Genomic DNA, 18,643 nt, shown 5'->3' with positions numbered 1-18,643 from the left:
CGCCCAGCACACACACACACACAACCACCACCTCCCCCCGTCCAGCACACACACACACACACACACAACAACCACCACCTCCCCTCGCCCAGCACACACACACAAACAACCACCACCTCCCCCCCGCCCAGCACACACACACACAAACAACCACCACCTCCCCTCGCCCAGCACACACACACACACAAACAACCACCACCTCCCCCCACCCAGCACACACACACCCACAACAACCACCTGCCCCCACCCAGCACACACACACACAACAACCACCACCTCCCCTCGCGCAGCACACGCTCACAAACAACCACCACCTCCCCCCGCCCAGCACACACACACACAACAACCACCTCCCCCCGCCCAGCACACACACACAGACAAACACCACCTCCCCCCGCCCAGCACACACACACACAACAACCACCACCTCCCTCCGCCCAGCACACACACACAAACAACCACCATCTCCCTCCGCCCAGCACACACACACACACACAAAACAACCACCTGCCCCCACCCAGCACACCCACACACAACAACCACCACCTCCCCTCGCGCAGCACACGCTCACAAACAACCACCACCTCCCCTCGCCCAGCACACACACACAAACAACCACCACCTCCCCTCGCCTAGCACACACACACAAACAACAACCACCACCTCCCCCCGCCCAGCACACACACACACACAACAACCACCTCCCCCCGCCCAGCACACACACACAAACAACCACCATCTCCCTCCGCCCAGCACACACACACACACACACACACACACACAACAACCACTTCCCCCCGCCCAGCACACACACACACACACCAACCACCACCTCCCCTCGCCCAGCACACACACACACACAAACAACCACCACCTCCCCTCGCCCAGCACACACACACAAACAACAACCACCACCTCCCCCCGCCCAGCACACACACACACACAACAACCACCTCCCCCCGCCCAGCACACACACACACACACCAACCACCACCTCCCCTCGCCCAGCACACACACACACACAAACAACCACCACCTCCCCTCGCCCAGCACACACACACAAACAAACAACCACCATCTCCCCTCGCCCAGCACACACACACACACACACAACCACCACCACCTCCCCTCGCCCAGCACACACACACAAACAACCACCACCCAACCCCGCCCAGCACACACACACACAAACAACCACCACCACCTCCCCTCGCCCAGCACACACACACACAATCACCACCTCCCCCCACCCAGCACACACACCCACAACCACCACCTCCCCCCACCCAGCACACACACACACAACCACCACCTCCCCCCACCCAGCACACACACACACACAACAACCACCACCTCCCCCCGCCCAGCACACACACACAACAACCACCACCTCCCCCCGCCCAGCACACACACACAACAACCACGACCTCCCCCCGCCCAGCACACACACACCCACAACAACCACCACCTCCCCCACCCAGCACACACACACACAAACAACCACCACCTCCCCCCACCTAGCGCACACACACAAACAACCACCACCTCGCCTCGCCCACAACACACACACACAACAACCACCACCTCCCCCCACCCAGCACACACACACACACAAACAACCACCACCTCCCCTCGCCCACAACATACGCACACAACAACCACCACCTCCCCCCCGCCCAGCACACACGCACCCACAACATCCACCAGCTCCCCCCGCCCAGCGCGCACGCACCCACAACAACCCACCACCTCCACCCCCCCAGCGAGCACACACCAACATCCACCACCTCTCCCCCCGCCCAGCGCGCGCCCACACATACATGCAAACACACACACATGCAATCAAACACACACGCACGCAATCAAACACACACGAACACATAAAGGCACGCAAACACATATATACACACACAAACACATATAGACACAGACATACCCACACAGCAAACACACATACACACAAACATGCAAACATATACACACACACAAACACACACCACAAACACATACATACCCACAAACGCACGCAAGCATACACGCACACATGCAAACACACACATGCAAACACACATACACACAAACATGCAAACATATACACACACAAAAACACACACAAACACATACATACACATGCTAAAAACATAGACACAGACGCGCAAACACATACACACATGCAAACACGCACACAAATACAGACATACACAGACACACAAACACATACACACACACCAAAACATTAGATTAAGTTTATGCACTCCAAAACGCATGGGATATAATTTGCATCTAAGAGTTTACTATCAACGTCAGTTCTAGAGGAATACAGTTAATTATTTCTGCACCAGCTGCCCTATACTGCTCAGGATGTATATTCAGTACAGGGATGTCTCTGGACTATCTTGTACTCTCTCTCAATCTCACTCTCCGGTTTAACCTCTTTCTATACAAATTAATCAATGACACTCTTTACACATAGCAAATTGACCAACTGTTATATTTCACACTATCCTGCACATCAAATGTATCCGAGTCAAACTATTCAAAGTATCTCTTACATTGTTGATTGTTTGTTCTGGAGCTCAGTTATATATATTGTCCTGATCCTCTGGAATAGCTTTCAGAACAGTCTTTCACACCAGGGAGAGGGATTCTCCATTTAACTGATGTACCTGTTTAATATGACAGAGTGATTCATCCAGTTCAGATGGAACTCCTTCTCAGTCATTCTCTCTGAAGCTAACTCTCGGTCGGTACCTAGCTTGCTATGTAAGCTCTGTTTTCACTTGAGCTGATCTTTGCAGGGACCTCGAGATAGTCACCGTCATCTGCCTCTGAATTTTCCTGCAATATCAGAGGTGAGGACAGCGAGGACGGGATTGTTGTCCTTCCTCGATCGTCTGCTTTAGAAAGTTCCTTTGTTCCTGGGATCCACAGGTAAAGTATTGTTGTTTGTTGCTGCTCAACTCTCAGCTTCCCCACCTTGTAGCCATTGTTGGATTTTGTCCAGATGGTTTTGCACTGTTCAGGTCGCTGATGGGAGTGTCTGGGATTTACAGAGAAGGAAAATCGTGTCACCATCTGTATTGTTAATTTGATGCTAAGTGACCGAGTTCAATCATACCAATTATTTATCTAATATGTTGTTTACCAGCTGTTTTCTTCACCTGTCTTTAGTCATTACAACTAGTCTAAGAATAGAACCTAACGACTATGAGCCAGTTCCCTCACCAGGTATCTACTCCCCTCTCCTACTCAGGAACTAAACCCCGCCGTTTGATCTCATTCTTGCTGTTCTCCGTTTAGCATTGAACACGTTTTGAGCCTTTTTATTTTTCATTGTTCCCCATCGACCATTTATCTCCCAATTTATAATTGATAATGTATTACTTATTTTCAGTTAGTTTCCTTGTGTTTTCTTTTTATTGGTTTATTTGTGTTTCCTTCACTGAGCTGCTACTTCTGACAATTATTTATATTTCATTACCTCGCTGTTCATTTACTCGTATAGTTAAATGACCAGAAATTTACCCCGAGCTCTGCTGTGTTTCCACCGCACTTTCGATAGAGTTTGTAATGGAACGAGAGCAGCTGAACTGGAATTTCAAAAGTATGTATTTGATCAGTCTATGGTCTTTTCTAAAAGATTTAAATGTATTCACTCCAAACTCTATACATCACATGGCAATTTGATAGTAAAATTCAATCAATTACACAATTCTAGCAGCTGTAAAGAGTTCAGTTCCCATCCCCAGTTCCTGCAGTAAAGTATATTTCACATCAAATACCATCAGACTATTTTGTTTTAACCAGGTGGGTGATTCCCTATTTCTGTTCGTTTCTCTTTTACAGCTAACGTGATGACAATTGTGATCCTGTCCCGGGGAAAGTGCGGTCTCTCCAGATGTATCACTCACTACCTGGTCGCCATGTCGGGGGCGGATCTACTGGTCGTTATAACTGACGTGATATTTTTTCGGATTAATGATTATTATTTCCCGAATACCTTCCTGTTACTCACCCCTGTGTGCTCTTTCCACAATGTCCTGATTCGTGCAGCCACTGATATTTCTGTCTGGTTAACAGTCGCTTTCACTTTTGATCGTTTTGTGACCATTTGTTGCCAGAAGCTGAGGACTAAATATTGCACCGAGAAAACGGCAGCTGTAGTTATAGGAACTGTGTGTCTGCTGTTCTGTTTTAAAAACATTCCTTTGTATTTTACATTTGAACCCTACATTACAATCGACAACAGACCCTGGGCCTGCAATCAAAAGCTGCAGTATTACACATTAACTGCATGGAGAGCATTTAGCTGGATTGGCCGCTGTCTCACCCCACTGCTCCCAACATTCCTGATATTACTGCTCAATGCTCTGACCATTGGACACATTTTGGCGGCCAATCGAGTCCGCAGGAGGCTGAGAGGCAGAAAGGATGAAATAGATCATAATGATCCGGAGATGGAGAGCAGAAGGAAATCTATCATTTTACTGTTCGCTATATCCGGAAACTTCATACTGTTATGGATGACGTATGTGATATATTTCCTATTAATGCAAATTACAAAGCAATATTATTTAACAGGTTTCAATGACCCGATGACTATCGCAGACTATACCAGCTACATGCTCCTGCTTTTAAGCTGCTGCACAAACACGTGTATTTATGCAGTGACCCAGACTAAATTCAGAGAGGAGCTGAAGAATGGCATAACATCTCCAGTGAGAATAATATTTAAATTATTGAAACGTAGAAAATAACAGGAATTCCCAGCATTGAATCTGAATTGCATCTCATATCCCATTCCAATGTTATTTGTGTCTCATGGCTGAACTGAACGGATTCCATCTCTGCCTCACTCTGCTCCAGATATAATGCTGGGCAATATCTGACACAGGCTGTATTTTCAATGTAGGAATCAGTGATAAAGGCAATATCCAGATGATAATAGGGGTAGGCATTTCACTGGATTAAATCCTAGTCATGAACCCATGGAGATAAAAGACGCAGCACTGAGGCTTAGGCTGGTTGAAAAATGTCCGGGTAAATAAAGAATCTGCATCAGAACATGTGGGAAATACTAGGGGCATGTGAAAGTAGAATAAGCCCCTCCCCGATTGATATCTCAATAAAATAAGGAGATGAAGGGCAAATGTCTGTGAATTACTTGCAGAAAAATAAACAGATCATTATAGTAAAGGGAATTTGCTGTTTGGACTTTTTCTGTCTCAATTTCGGAAAGAGCCTATCTTTCAGAATCAGCTCTGTGAATTTTTGGACACTCAGTATTGAAGATAGAACAATGACTCCTCTGAACATGTGTCCATGAACAGCAGCTTTTCCAGTAGTGATCCTCTGCACTTGAGTCCAGAAACAGTGGTGTTTCCTGCAGTAAGACTCCTCGGCTTGTGTCTATGAACAATGGCCTTTCTGGTTGTGAGCCCTCAGGAATTGTATTTCTGAGCAGTGATGTTTCCAGCAGTCCCCTGTCCTGCTATGTATGAACAGTGATGTTTTGAGGAATATGTCCCATCTACCAGTGTCTGTAAACAGTGATGTTTCCTGGAATATGTTCCCTTGACCAGCGCCTGTGAACAGTGGCGTGACTCACAGCAGTGAATCCCCTGTATCTGTGTCTATTATCAGTGGTGTTTGCAGCAGTGAGTCCCCTGTATCTGTGTCTATTAACAGTGGTGTTTGCAGCAGTGAGTCCCCTGTATCTGTGTCTATTAACAGTGGTGTTTGCAGCAGTGAGTCCCCTGTATCTGTGTCTATTAACAGTGGTGTTTGCAGCAGTGAATCCCCTGTATCTGTGTCTATTATCAGTGGTGTTTGCAGCAGTGAGTCCCCTGTATCTGTGTCTATTATCAGTGGTGTTTGCAGCAGTGAGTCCCCTGTATCTGTGTCTATTAACAGTGGTGTTTGCAGCAGTGAATCCCCTGTATCTGTGTCTATTATCAGTGGTGTTTGCAGCAGTGAGTCCCCTGTATCTGTGTCTATTATCAGTGGTGTATGTGATAGCTTGTCACCTGTATCTGTGTCTATGTTTGCAGCAGTGAGTCCCCTGTATCTCTGTCTATTATCAGTGGTGTTTGCAGCAGTGAATCCCCTGTATCTGTGTCTATTAACAGTGGTGTTTGCAGCAGTGAATCCCCTGTATCTGTGTCTATGTTTGCAGCAGTGAGTCCCCTGTATCTGTGTCTATTATCAGTGGTGTTTGCAGCAGTGAATCCCCTGGATCTGTGTCTATTAACAGTGGTGTTTGCAGCAGTGAGTTCCTGTATCTGTGTCTATTAACAGTGGTGTTTGCAGCAGTGAATCCCCTGTATCTGTGTCTATTATCAGTGGTGTTTGCAGCAGTGAGTCCCCTGTATCTGTGTCTATTAACAGTGGTGTTTGCAGCAGTGAGTCCCCTGTATCTGTGTCTATTAACAGTGGTGTTTGCAGCAGTGAATCCCCTGTATCTGTGTCTATTATCAGTGGTGTTTGCAGCAGTGAATCCCCTGTATCTGTGTCTATTAACAGTGGTGTTTGCAGCAGTGAATCCCCTGTATCTGTGTCTATTATCAGTGGTGTTTGCAGCAGTGAATCCCCTGTATCTGTGTCTATTATCAGTGGTGTTTGCAGCAGTGAATCCCCTGTATCTGTGTCTATTATCAGTGGTGTTTGCAGCAGTGAATCCCCTGTATCTGTGTCTATTATCAGTAGTGTTTGCAGCAGTGAGTCCCCTGTATCTGTGTCTATTATCAGTGGTGTTTGCAGCAGTGAGTCCCCTGTATCTGTGTCTATTATCAGTGGTGTTTGCAGCAGAGTCCCCTGTATCTGTGTCTATTAACAGTGGTGTTTGCAGCAGTGAATCCCCTGTATCTGTGTCTATTATCAGTGGTGTTTGCAGCAGTGAATCCCCTGTATCTGTGTCTATTATCAGTGGTGTTTGCAGCAGTGAGTCCCCTGCATCTGTGTCTATTAACAGTGGTGTTTGCAGCAGTGAATCCCCTGTATCTGTGTCTATTAACAGTGGTGTTTGCAGCAGTGAATCCCCTGTATCCGTGTCTATTATCAGTGGTGTTTGCAGCAGTGAATCCCCTGTATCTGTGTCTATTATCAGTGGTGTTTGCAGCAGTGAATCCCCTGTATCTGTGTCTATTAAAAGTGGTGTTTGCAGCAGTGAGTCCCCTGTATCTGTGTCTATTATCAGTGGTGTTTGCAGCAGTGAATCCCCTGTAACTGTGTCTATGTTTGCAGCAGTGAATCCCCTGTATCTGTGTCTATTAACAGTGGTGTTTGCAGCAGTGAGTCCCCTGTATCTGTGTCTATTAACAGTGGTGTTTGCAGCAGTGAGTCCCCTGTATCTGTGTCTATTAACAGTGGTGTTTGCAGCAGTGAGTCCCCTGTATCTGTGTCTATTAACAGTGGTGTTTGCAGCAGTGAGTCCCCTGTATCTGTGTCTATTAACAGTGGTGTTTGCAGCAGTGAATCCCCTGTAAGTGTGTCTATGTTTGCAGCAGTGAATCCCCTGTATCGGTGTCTATGTTTGCAGCAGTGAGTCCCCTGTATCTGTGTCTATTAACAGTGGTGTTTGCAGCAGTGAATCCCCTGTATCTGTGTCTATTATCAGTGGTGTTTGCAGCAGTGAATCCCCTGTATCTGTGTCTATTATCAGTGGTGTTTGCAGCAGTGAATCCCATGTATCTGTGTCTGTTATCAGTGGTGTTTGCAGCAGTGAGTCCCCTGTATCTGTGTCTATTAAAAGTGGTGTTTGCAGCAGTGAGTCCCCTGGATCTGTGTCTATTATCAGTGGTGTTTGCAGCAGTGAGTCCCATGTATCTGTACCTATTATCAGTGGTGTTTGCAGCAGTGAGTCCCCTGCATCTGTGTCGATTAACAGTGGTGTTTGCAGCAGTGAATCCCCTGTATCTGTGTCTATTATCAGTGGTGTTTGCAGCAGTGAATCCCCTGTATCTGTGTCTATTATCAGTGGTGTTTGCAGCAGTGAGTCCCCTGTATCTGTGTCTATTAACAGTGGTGTTTGCAGCAGTGAATTCCCTGTATCTGTGTCTATGTTTGCAGCAGTGAATCCCCTGTATCTGTGTCTATTATCAGTGGTGTTTGCAGCAGTGAATCCCATGTATCTGTGTCTATTAACAGTGGTGTTTGCAGCAGTGAGTCCCCTGTATCTGTGTCTATTAACAGTGGTGTTTGCAGCAGTGAATCCCCTGTATCTGTGTCTATTATCAGTGGTGTTTGCAGCAGTGAATCCCCTGTATCTGTGTCTATTATCAGTGGTGTTTGCAGCAGTGAGTCCCCTGTATCTGTGTCTATTATCAGTGGTGTATGTGATAGCTTGTCACCTGAATCTGTGTCTATTATCAGTGGTGTTTGCAGCAGTGAATCCCCTGTATCTGTGTCTATTAACAGTGGTGTTTGCAGCAGTGAATCCCCTGTATCTGTGTCTATTAACAGTGGTGTTTGCAGCAGTGAGTCCCCTGTATCTGTGTCTGTTATCAGTGGTGTTTGCAGCAGTGAATCCCCTGTATCTGTGTCTATTATCAGTGGTGTTTGCAGCAGTGAATCCCCTGTATCTGTGTCTATTAACAGTGGTGTTTGCAGCAGTGAATCCCCTGTATCTGTGTCTATTAACAGTGGTGTTTGCAGCAGTGAATCCCCTGTATCTGTGTCTATGTTTGCATCAGTGAATCCCCTGTATCTGTGTCTATTATCAGTGGTGTTTACAGCAGTGAATCCCCTGTATCTGTGTCTATTAACAGTGGTGTTTGCAGCAGTGAGTCCCCTGTATCTGTGTCTATTAACAGTGGTGTTTGCAGCAGTGAGTCCCCTGCATCTGTGTCTATTATCAGTGGTGTTTGCAGCAGTGAGTCCCCTGTATCTGTGTCTATTATCAGTGGTGTTTGCAGCAGTGAGTCCCCTGTATCTGTGTCTATTATCAGTGGTGTTTGCAGCAGTGAATCGCCTGTATCTGTGTCTATTATCAGTGGTGTTTGCAGCAGTGAATCCCATGTATCTGTGTCTATTATCAGTGGTGTTTGCAGCAGTGAGTCCCCTGTATCTGTGTCTATGTTTGCAGCAGTGAATCCCCTGTATCTGTGTCTATTATCAGTGGTGTTTGCAGCAGTGAATCCCCTGTATCTGTGTCTATTAACAGTGGTGTTTGCAGCAGTGAGTCCCCTGTATCTGTGTCTATTAACAGTGGTGTTTGCAGCAGTGAATCCCCTGTATCTGCGTCTATTATCAGTGGTGTTTGCAGCAGTGCGTCCCCTGTATCTGTGTCTATTATCAGTGGTGTATGTGATAGCTTGTCACCTGTATCTGTGTCTATTATCAGTGGTGTTTGCAGCAGTGAATCCCCTGTATCTGTGTCTATTAACAGTGGTGTTTGCAGCAGTGAATCCCCTGTATCTGTGTCTATTATCAGTGGTGTTTGCAGCAGTGAATCCCCTGTATCTGTGTCTATTAACAGTGGTGTTTGCAGCAGTGAATCCCCTGTATCTGTGTCTATTAACAGTGGTGTTTGCAGCAGTGAATCCCCTGTATCTGTGTCTATTATCAGTGGTGTTTGCAACAGTGAATCCCCTGTATCTGTGTCTATTATCAGTGGTGTTTGCAGCAGTGAGTCCCCTGTATCTGTGTCTATTATCAGTGGTGTTTGCAGCAGTGAATCCCCTGTATCTGTGTCTATTAACAGTGGTGTTTATAGCAGTGAATCCCCTGTATCTGTGTCTATTAACAGTGGTGTTTGCAGCAGTGAGTCCCCTGTATCTGTGTCTATTATCAGTGGTGTTTGCAGCAGTGAATCCCCTGTATCTGTGTCTATTAACAGTGGTGTTTGCAGCAGTGAATCCCCTGTATCTGTGTCTATTAACAGTGGTGTTTGCAGCAGTGAATCCCCTGTATCTGTGTCTATTATCAGTGGTGTTTGCAGCAGTGAATCCCCTGTATCTGTGTCTATTATCAGTGGTGTTTGCAGCAGTGAGTCCCCTGTATCTGTGTCTATTATCAGTGGTGTTTGCAGCAGTGAGTCCCCTGTATCTGTGTCTATTATCAGTGGTGTTTGCAGCAGTGAATCCCCTGTATCTGTGTCTATTATCAGTGGCGTTTGCAGCAGTGAATCCCCTGTATCTGTGTCTATTATCAGTGGTGTTTGCAGCAGTGAATCCCCTGTATCTGTGTCTATTAACAGTGGTGTTTGCAGCAGTGAATCCCCTGTATCTGTGTCTATGTTTGCAGCAGTGAATCCCCTGTATCTGTGTCTATTATCAGTGCTGTTTGCAGCAGTGAATCCCCTGTATCTGTGTCTATTATCAGTGGTGTTTGCAGCAGTGAGTCCCCTGTATCTGTGTCTATTATCAGTGGTGTATGTGATAGCTTGTCACCTGTATCTGTGTCTCTTATCAGTGGTGTTTGCAGCAGTGAATCCCCTGTATCTGTGTCTATTAACTGTGGTGTTTGCAGCAGTGAATCCCCTGTATCTGTGTCTATGTTTGCAGCAGTGAATCCCCTGTATCTGTGTCTATTATCAGTGGTGTTTACAGCAGTGAATCCCCTGTATCTGTGTCTATTAACAGTGGTGTTTGCAGCAGTGAGTCCCCTGTATCTGTGTCTATTAACAGTGGTGTTTGCAGCAGTGAGTCCCCTGTATCTGTGTCTATTAACAGTGGTGTTTGCAGCAGTGAGTCCCCTGTATCTGTGTCTATTAACAGTGGTGTTTGCAGCAGTGAGTCCCCTGTATCTGTGTCTATTATCAGTGGTGTTTGCAGCAGTGAGTCCCCTGTATCTGTGTCTATTATCAGTGGTGTTTGCAGCAGTGAGTCCCCTGTATCTGTGTCTATTATCAGTGGTGTTTGCAGCAGTGAATCCCCTGTATCTGTGTCTATTATCAGTGGTGTTTGCAGCAGTGAATCCCATGTATCTGTGTCTGTTATCAGTGGTGTTTGCAGCAGTGAGTCCCCTGTATCTGTGTCTATTAACAGTGGTGTTTGCAGCAGTGAATCCCCTGTATCTGTGTCTATTATCAGTGGTGTTTGCAGCAGTGAATCCCCTGTATCTGTGTCTATTATCAGTGGTGTTTGCAGCAGTGAGTCCCCTGTATCTGTGTCTCTTATCAGTGGTGTATGTGATAGCTTGTCACCTGTATCTGTGTCTATTATCAGTGGTGTTTGCAGCAGTGAATCCCCTGTATCTGTGTCTATTAACAGTGGTGTTTATAGCAGTGAATCCCCTGTATCTGTGTCTATTAACAGTGGTGTTTGCAGCAGTGAATCCCCTGTATCTGTGTCTATTAACAGTGGTGTTTGCAGCAGTGAATCCCCTGTATCTGTGTCTATTTTCAGTGGTGTTTGCAGCAGTGAATCCCCTGTATCTGTGTCTATTATCAGTGGTGTTTGCAGCAGTGAGTCACCTGTATCTGTGTCTATTATCACTGGTGTTTGCAGCAGTGAATCCCCTGTATCTGTGTCTATTATCAGTGGTGTTTGCAGCAGTGAATCCCATGTATCTGCGTCTGTTATCAGTGGTGTTTGCAGCAGTGAGTCCCCTGTATCTGTGTCGATGTTTGCAGCAGTGAATCCCCTGTATCTGTGTCTATTATCAGTGGTGTTTGCAGCAGTGAATCCCCTGTATCTGTGTCTATTATCAGTGGTGTTTGCAGCAGTGAGTCCCCTGTATCTGTGTCTATTATCAGTGGTGTATGTGATAGCTTGTCACCTGTATCTGTGTCTATTATCAGTGGTGTTTGCAGCAGTGAATCCCCTGTATCTGTGTCTATTAACAGTGGTGTTTATAGCAGTGAATCCCCTGTATCTGTGTCTATTAACAGTGGTGTTTGCAGCAGTGAATCCCCTGTATCTGTGTCTATTAACAGTGGTGTTTGCAGCAATGAATCCCCTGTATCTGTGTCTATTTTCAGTGGTGTTTGCAGCAGTGAATCCCCTGTATCTGTGTCTATTATCAGTGGTGTTTGCAGCAGTGAGTCACCTGTATCTGTGTCTATTATCAGTGGTGTTTGCAGCAGTGAATCCCCTGTATCTGTGTCTATTAACAGTGGTGTTTGCAGCAGTGAATCCCCTGTATCTGTGTCTATTAACAGTGGTGTTTGCAGCAGTGAATCCCCTGTATCTGTGTCTATTAACGGTGGTGTTTGCAGCAGTGAATCCCCTGTATCTGTTTCTATTATCAGTGGTGTTTGCAGCAGTGAATCCCCTGTATCTGTGTCTATTATCAGTGGTGTTTGCAGCAGTGAATCCCCTGTATCTGTGTCTATTAACAGTGGTGTTTGCAGCAGTGAATCCCCTGTATCTGTGTCTATTATCAGTGGTGTTTGCAACAGTGAATCCCCTGTATCTGTGTCTATTATCAGTGGTGTTTGCAGCAGTGAGTCCCCTGTATCTGTGTCTATTATCAGTGGTGTATGTGATAGCTTGTCACCTGTATCTGTGTCTATTATCAGTGGTGTTTGCAGCAGTGAGTCCCCTGTATCTGTGTCTATTATCAGTGGTGTTTGCAGCAGTGAATCCCCGGTAGATGTGTCTATTAACAGTGGTGTTTGCAGCAGTGAGTCCCCTGTATCTGTGTCTATTAACAGTGGTGTTTGCAGCAGTGAATCCCCTGTATCTGTGTCTATTATCAGTGGTGTTTGCAGCAGTGAATCCCCTGTATCTGTGTCTATTATCAGTGGTGTTTGCAGCAGTGAATCCCCTGTATCTGTGTCTATTAACAGTGGTGTTTGCAGCAGTGAGTCCCCTGTATCTGTGTCTATTAACAGTGGTGTTTGCAGCAGTGAGTCCCCTGTATCTGTGTCTATTATCAGTGGTGTTTGCAGCAGTGAATCCCCTGTATCTGTGTCTATTATCAGTGGTGTATGTGATAGCTTGTCACCTGTATCTGTGTCTATGTTTGCAGCAGTGAGTCCCCTGTATCTGTGTCTATTATCAGTGGTGTTTGCAGCAGTGAATCCCCTGTATCTGTGTCTATTATCAGTGGTGTTTGCAGCAGTGAATCCCCTGTATCTGTGTCTATTATCAGTGGTGTTTGCAGCAGTGAGTCCCCTGTATCTGTGTCGATGAACAGTGGTGTTTGCAGCAGTGAGTCCCCTGTATCTCTGTCTATTATTAGTGGTGCTTGCAGCAGTGAATCCCCTGTATCTGTGTCTATTAACAGTGGTGTTTGCAGCAGTGAATCCCCTGTATCTGTGTCTATGTTTGCAGCAGTGAATCCCCTGTATCTGTGTCTATTAACAGTGGTGTTTGCAGCAGTGAATCCCCTGTATCTGTGTCTATTATCAGTGGTGTTTGCAGCAGTGAATCCCCTGTATCTGTGTCTATTAACAGTGGTGTTTGCAGCAGTGAGTCCCCTGTATCTGTGTCTATTAACAGTGGTGTTTGCAGCAGTGAGTCCCCTGTATCTGTGTCTATTAACAGTGGTGTTTGCAGCAGTGAGTCCCCTGTATCTGTGTCTATTATCAGTGGTGTTTGCAGCAGTGAATCCCCTGTATCTGTGTCTATTATCAGTGGTGTTTGCAGCAGTGAGTCCCCTGTATCTGTGTCTATTAACAGTGGTGTTTGCAGCAGTGAATCCCCTGTATCTGTGTCTATTATCAGTGGTGTTTGCAGCAGTGAATCCCCTGTATCTGTGTCTATTATCAGTGGTGTTTGCAGCAGTGAATCCCCTGTATCTGTGTCTATTATCAGTGGTGTTTGCAGCAGTGAGTCCCCTGTATCTGTGTCTATTAACAGTGGTGTTTGCAGCAGTGAATCCCCTGTATCTGTGTCTATTATCAGTGGTGTTTGCAGCAGTGAATCCCCTGTATCTGTGTCTATTATCAGTGGTGTTTGCAGCAGTGAGTCCCCTGTATCTGTGTCTATTAACAGTGGTGTTTGCAGCAGTGAATCCCCTGTATCTGTGTCTATTATCAGTGGTGTTTGCAGCAGTGAGTCCCCTGTATCTGTGTCTATTAACAGTGGTGTTTGCAGCAGTGAATCCCCTGCATCTGTGTCTATTATCAGTGGTGTTTGCAGCAGTGAATCCCCTGTATCTGTGTCTATTAACAGTGGTGTTTGCAGCAGTGAATCCCCTGTATATGTGTCTATTAACAGTGGTGTTTGCAGCAGTGAGTCCCCTGTATCTGTGTCTATTATCAGTGGTGTTTGCAGCAGTGAATCCCCTGTATCTGTGTCTATTAACAGTGGTGTTTGCAGCAGTGAATCCCCTGTATCAGTATCTATTATCAGTGGTGTTTGCAGCAGTGAGTCCCCTGTATATGTGTCTATTAACAGTGGTGTTTGCAGCAGTGAGTCCCCTGTATATGTGTCTATTAACAGTGGTGTTTGCAGCAGTGAGTCCCCTGTATCTGTGTCTATTATCAGTGGTGTTTGCAGCAGTGAATCCCCTGTATCTGTGTCTATTATCAGTGGTGTTTGCAGCAGTGAGTCCCCTGTATCTGTGTCTATTATCAGTGGTGTTTGCAGCAGTGAGTCCCCTGTATCAGTATCTATTATCAGTGGTGTTTGCAGCAGTGAATCCCCTGTATCTGTGTCTCTTATCAGTGGTGTTTGCAGCAGAGTCCCCTGTATCTGTGTCTATTAACAGTGGTGTTTGCAGCAGTGAGTCCCTTGTATCTGTGTCTATTATCAGTGGTGTTTGCAGCAGTGAATCCCCTGTATCTGTGTCTATTATCAGTGGTGTTTGCAGCAGTGAGTCCCCTGTATCTGTGTCTATTATCAGTGGTGTTTGCAGCAGTGAATCCCCTGTATCTGTGTCTATTATCAGTGGTGTTTGCAGCAGTGAGTCCCCTGTATCTGTGTCTATTATCAGTGTTGTTTGCAGCAGTGAATCCCCTGTATCTGTGTCTATTATCAGTGTTGTTTGCAGCAGTGAATCCCCTGTATCTGTGTATATTATCAGTGTTGTTTGCAGCAGTGAGTCCCCTGTATCTGTGTCTATTATCAGTGTTGTTTGCAGCAGTGAATCCCCTGTATCCGTGTCTATTAACAGTGGTGTTTGCAGCAGTGAGTCCCCTGTATCTGTGTCTATTATCAGTGTTGTTTGCAGCAGTGAATCCCCTGTATCTGTGTCTATTAACAGTGGTGTTTGCAGCAGTGAGTCCCCTGTATCTGTGTCTATTAACAGTGGTGTTTGCAGCAGTGAATCCCCTGTATCTGTGTCTATTAACAGTGGTGTTTGCAGCAGTGAATCCCCTGTATCTGTGTCTATTATCAGTGGTGTATGTGATAGCTTGTCACCTGTATCTGTGTCTATTATCAGTGGTGTTTGCAGCAGTGAGTCCCCTGTATCTGTGTCTATTATCAGTGGTGTTTGCAGCAGTGAATCCCCTGTAACTGTGTCTATTAACAGTGGTGTTTGCAGCAGTGAGTCCCCTGTATCTGTGTCTATTATCAGTGGTGTTTGCAGCAGTGAATCCCCTGTATCTGTGTCTATTATCAGTGGTGTTTGCAGCAGTGAATCCCCTGTATCTGTGTCTATTAACAGTGGTGTTTGCAGCAGTGAGTCCCCTGTATCTGTGTCTATTAACAGTGGTGTTTGCAGCAGTGAATCCCCTGTATCTGTGTCTATTATCAGTGGTGTTTGCAGCAGTGAATCCCCTGTATCTGTGTCTATTATCAGTGGTGTTTGCAGCAGTGAATCCCCTGTATCTGTGTCTATTAACAGTGGTGTTTGCAGCAGTGAGTCCCCTGTATCTGTGTCTATTAACAGTGGTGTTTGCAGCAGTGAGTCCCCTGTATCTGTGTCTATTATCAGTGGTGTTTGCAGCAGTGAATCCCATGTATCTGTGTCTGTTATCAGTGGTGTTTGCAGCAGTGAGTCCCCTGTATCTGTGTCTATGTTTGCAGCAGTGAATCCCCTGTATCTGTGTCTATTATCAGTGGTGTTTGCAGCAGTGAATCCCCTGTATCTGTGTCTATTATCAGTGGTGTTTGCAGCAGAGTCCCCTGTATCTGTGTCTATTAACAGTGGTGTTTGCAGCAGTGAATCCCCTGTATCTGTGTCTATTATCAGTGGTGTTTATAGCAGTGAATCCCCTGTATCTGTGTCTATTAACAGTGGTGTTTGCAGCAGTGAATCCCCTGTATCTGTGTCTATTAACAGTGGTGTTTGCAGCAGTGAATCCCCTGTATCTGTGTCTATTTTCAGTGGTGTTTGCAGCAGTGAATCCCCTGTATCTGTGTCTATTATCAGTGGTGTTTGCAGCAGTGAGTCACCTGTATCTGTGTCTATTATCAGTGGTGTTTGCAGCAGTGAATCCCCTGTATCTGTGTCTATTATCAGTGGTGTTTGTAGCAGTGAATCCCCTGTATCTGTGTCTATTAACAGTGGTGTTTGCAGCAGTGAGTCCCCTGTATCTGTGTCTATTATCAGTGGTGTTTGCAGCAGTGAATCCCCTGTATCTGTGTCTATTATCAGTGGTGTTTGCAGCAGTGAATCCCCTGTATCTGTGTCTATTAACAGTGGTGTTTGCAGCAGTGAATCCCCTGTATCTGTGTCTATTAACAGTGGTGTTTGCAGCAGTGAATCCCCTGTATCTGTGTCTATTAACGGTGGTGTTTGCAGCAGTGAATCCCCTGTATCTGTGTCTATTATCAGTGGTGTTTGCAGCAGTGAATCCCCTGTATCTGTGTCTATTATCAGTGGTGTTTGCAGCAGTGAATCCCCTGTATCTGTGTCTATTAACAGTGGTGTTTGCAGCAGTGAATCCCCTGTATCTGTGTCTATTAACAGTGGTGTTTGCAGCAGTGAATCCCCTGTATCTGTGTCTATTATCAGTGGTGTTTGCAACAGTGAATCCCCTGTATCTGTGTCTATTATCAGTGGTGTTTGCAGCAGTGAGTCCCCTGTATCTGTGTCTATTATCAGTGGTGTATGTGATAGCTTGTCCCCTGTATCTGTGTCTATTATCAGTGTTGTTTGCAGCAGTGAATCCCCTGTATCTGTGTCTATTATCAGTGTTGTTTGCAGCAGTGAGTCCCCTGTATCTGTGTCTATTATCAGTGTTGTTTGCAGCAGTGAATCCCCTGTATCCGTGTCTATTAACAGTGGTGTTTGCAGCAGTGAGTCCCCTGTATCTGTGTCTATTATCAGTGTTGTTTGCAGCAGTGAATCCCCTGTATCTGTGTCTATTAACAGTGGTGTTTGCAGCAGTGAGTCCCCTGTATCTGTGTCTATTAACAGTGGTGTTTGCAGCAGTGAATCCCCTGTATCTGTGTCTATTAACAGTGGTGTTTGCAGCAGTGAATCCCCTGTATCTGTGTCTATTATCAGTGGTGTATGTGATAGCTTGTCACCTGTATCTGTGTCTATTATCAGTGGTGTTTGCAGCAGTGAGTCCCCTGTATCTGTGTCTATTATCAGTGGTGTTTGCAGCAGTGAATCCCCTGTAACTGTGTCTATTAACAGTGGTGTTTGCAGCAGTGAGTCCCCTGTATCTGTGTCTATTATCAGTGGTGTTTGCAGCAGTGAATCCCCTGTATCTGTGTCTATTATCAGTGGTGTTTGCAGCAGTGAATCCCCTGTATCTGTGTCTATTAACAGTGGTGTTTGCAGCAGTGAGTCCCCTGTATCTGTGTCTATTAACAGTGGTGTTTGCAGCAGTGAATCCCCTGTATCTGTGTCTATTATCAGTGGTGTTTGCAGCAGTGAATCCCCTGTATCTGTGTCTATTATCAGTGGTGTTTGCAGCAGTGAATCCCCTGTATCTGTGTCTATTAACAGTGGTGTTTGCAGCAGTGAGTCCCCTGTATCTGTGTCTATTAACAGTGGTGTTTGCAGCAGTGAGTCCCCTGTATCTGTGTCTATTATCAGTGGTGTTTGCAGCAGTGAATCCCATGTATCTGTGTCTGTTATCAGTGGTGTTTGCAGCAGTGAGTCCCCTGTATCTGTGTCTATGTTTGCAGCAGTGAATCCCCTGTATCTGTGTCTATTATCAGTGGTGTTTGCAGCAGTGAATCCCCTGTATCTGTGTCTATTATCAGTGGTGTTTGCAGCAGAGTCCCCTGTATCTGTGTCTATTAACAGTGGTGTTTGCAGCAGTGAGTCCCTTGTATCTGTGTCTATTATCAGTGGTGTTTGCAGCAGTGAATCCCCTGTATCTGTGTCTATTATCAGTGGTGTTTATAGCAGTGAATCCCCTGTATCTGTGTCTATTAACAGTGGTGTTTGCAGCAGTGAATCCCCTGTATCTGTGTCTATTAACAGTGGTGTTTGCAGCAGTGAATCCCCTGTATCTGTGTCTATTTTCAGTGGTGTTTGCAGCAGTGAATCCCCTGTATCTGTGTCTATTATCAGTGGTGTTTGCAGCAGTGAGTCACCTGTATCTGTGTCTATTATCAGTGGTGTTTGCAGCAGTGAATCCCCTGTATCTGTGTCTATTATCAGTGGTGTTTGTAGCAGTGAATCCCCTGTATCTGTGTCTATTAACAGTGGTGTTTGCAGCAGTGAGTCCCCTGTATCTGTGTCTATTAACAGTGGTGTTTGCAGCAGTGAATCCCCTGTATCTGTGTCTATTTTCAGTGGTGTTTGCAGCAGTGAATCCCCTGTATCTGTGTCTATTATCAGTGGTGTTTGCAGCAGTGAGTCACCTGTATCTGTGTCTATTATCAGTGGTGTTTGCAGCAGTGAA

At 45.7% G+C, this 18,643-nt stretch overlaps 1 long non-coding RNA gene across 1 annotated transcript; it reads right to left on the bottom strand.

The window, feature by feature from the left end:
- Nucleotides 1-2,475: 2,475 nt before the first annotated feature.
- On the bottom strand, nt 2,476-3,313 carry LOC137362960 (uncharacterized). Its single transcript, XR_010972731.1, has 2 exons — nt 3,226-3,313; nt 2,476-3,040 (listed from the first exon to the last, which is right to left on the bottom strand). It is a non-coding gene; the product is annotated as an uncharacterized lncRNA (long non-coding RNA).
- Nucleotides 3,314-18,643: the final 15,330 nt, after the last annotated feature.

Source organism: Heterodontus francisci, unplaced genomic scaffold (assembly GCF_036365525.1).
Source record: "Heterodontus francisci isolate sHetFra1 unplaced genomic scaffold, sHetFra1.hap1 HAP1_SCAFFOLD_554, whole genome shotgun sequence".
Lineage (NCBI taxonomy): Eukaryota > Metazoa > Chordata > Chondrichthyes > Heterodontiformes > Heterodontidae > Heterodontus > Heterodontus francisci.
The sequence above is the reverse complement of the archived record's forward strand: the minus strand, read 5'-3'. Positions and strand labels throughout refer to the sequence as shown.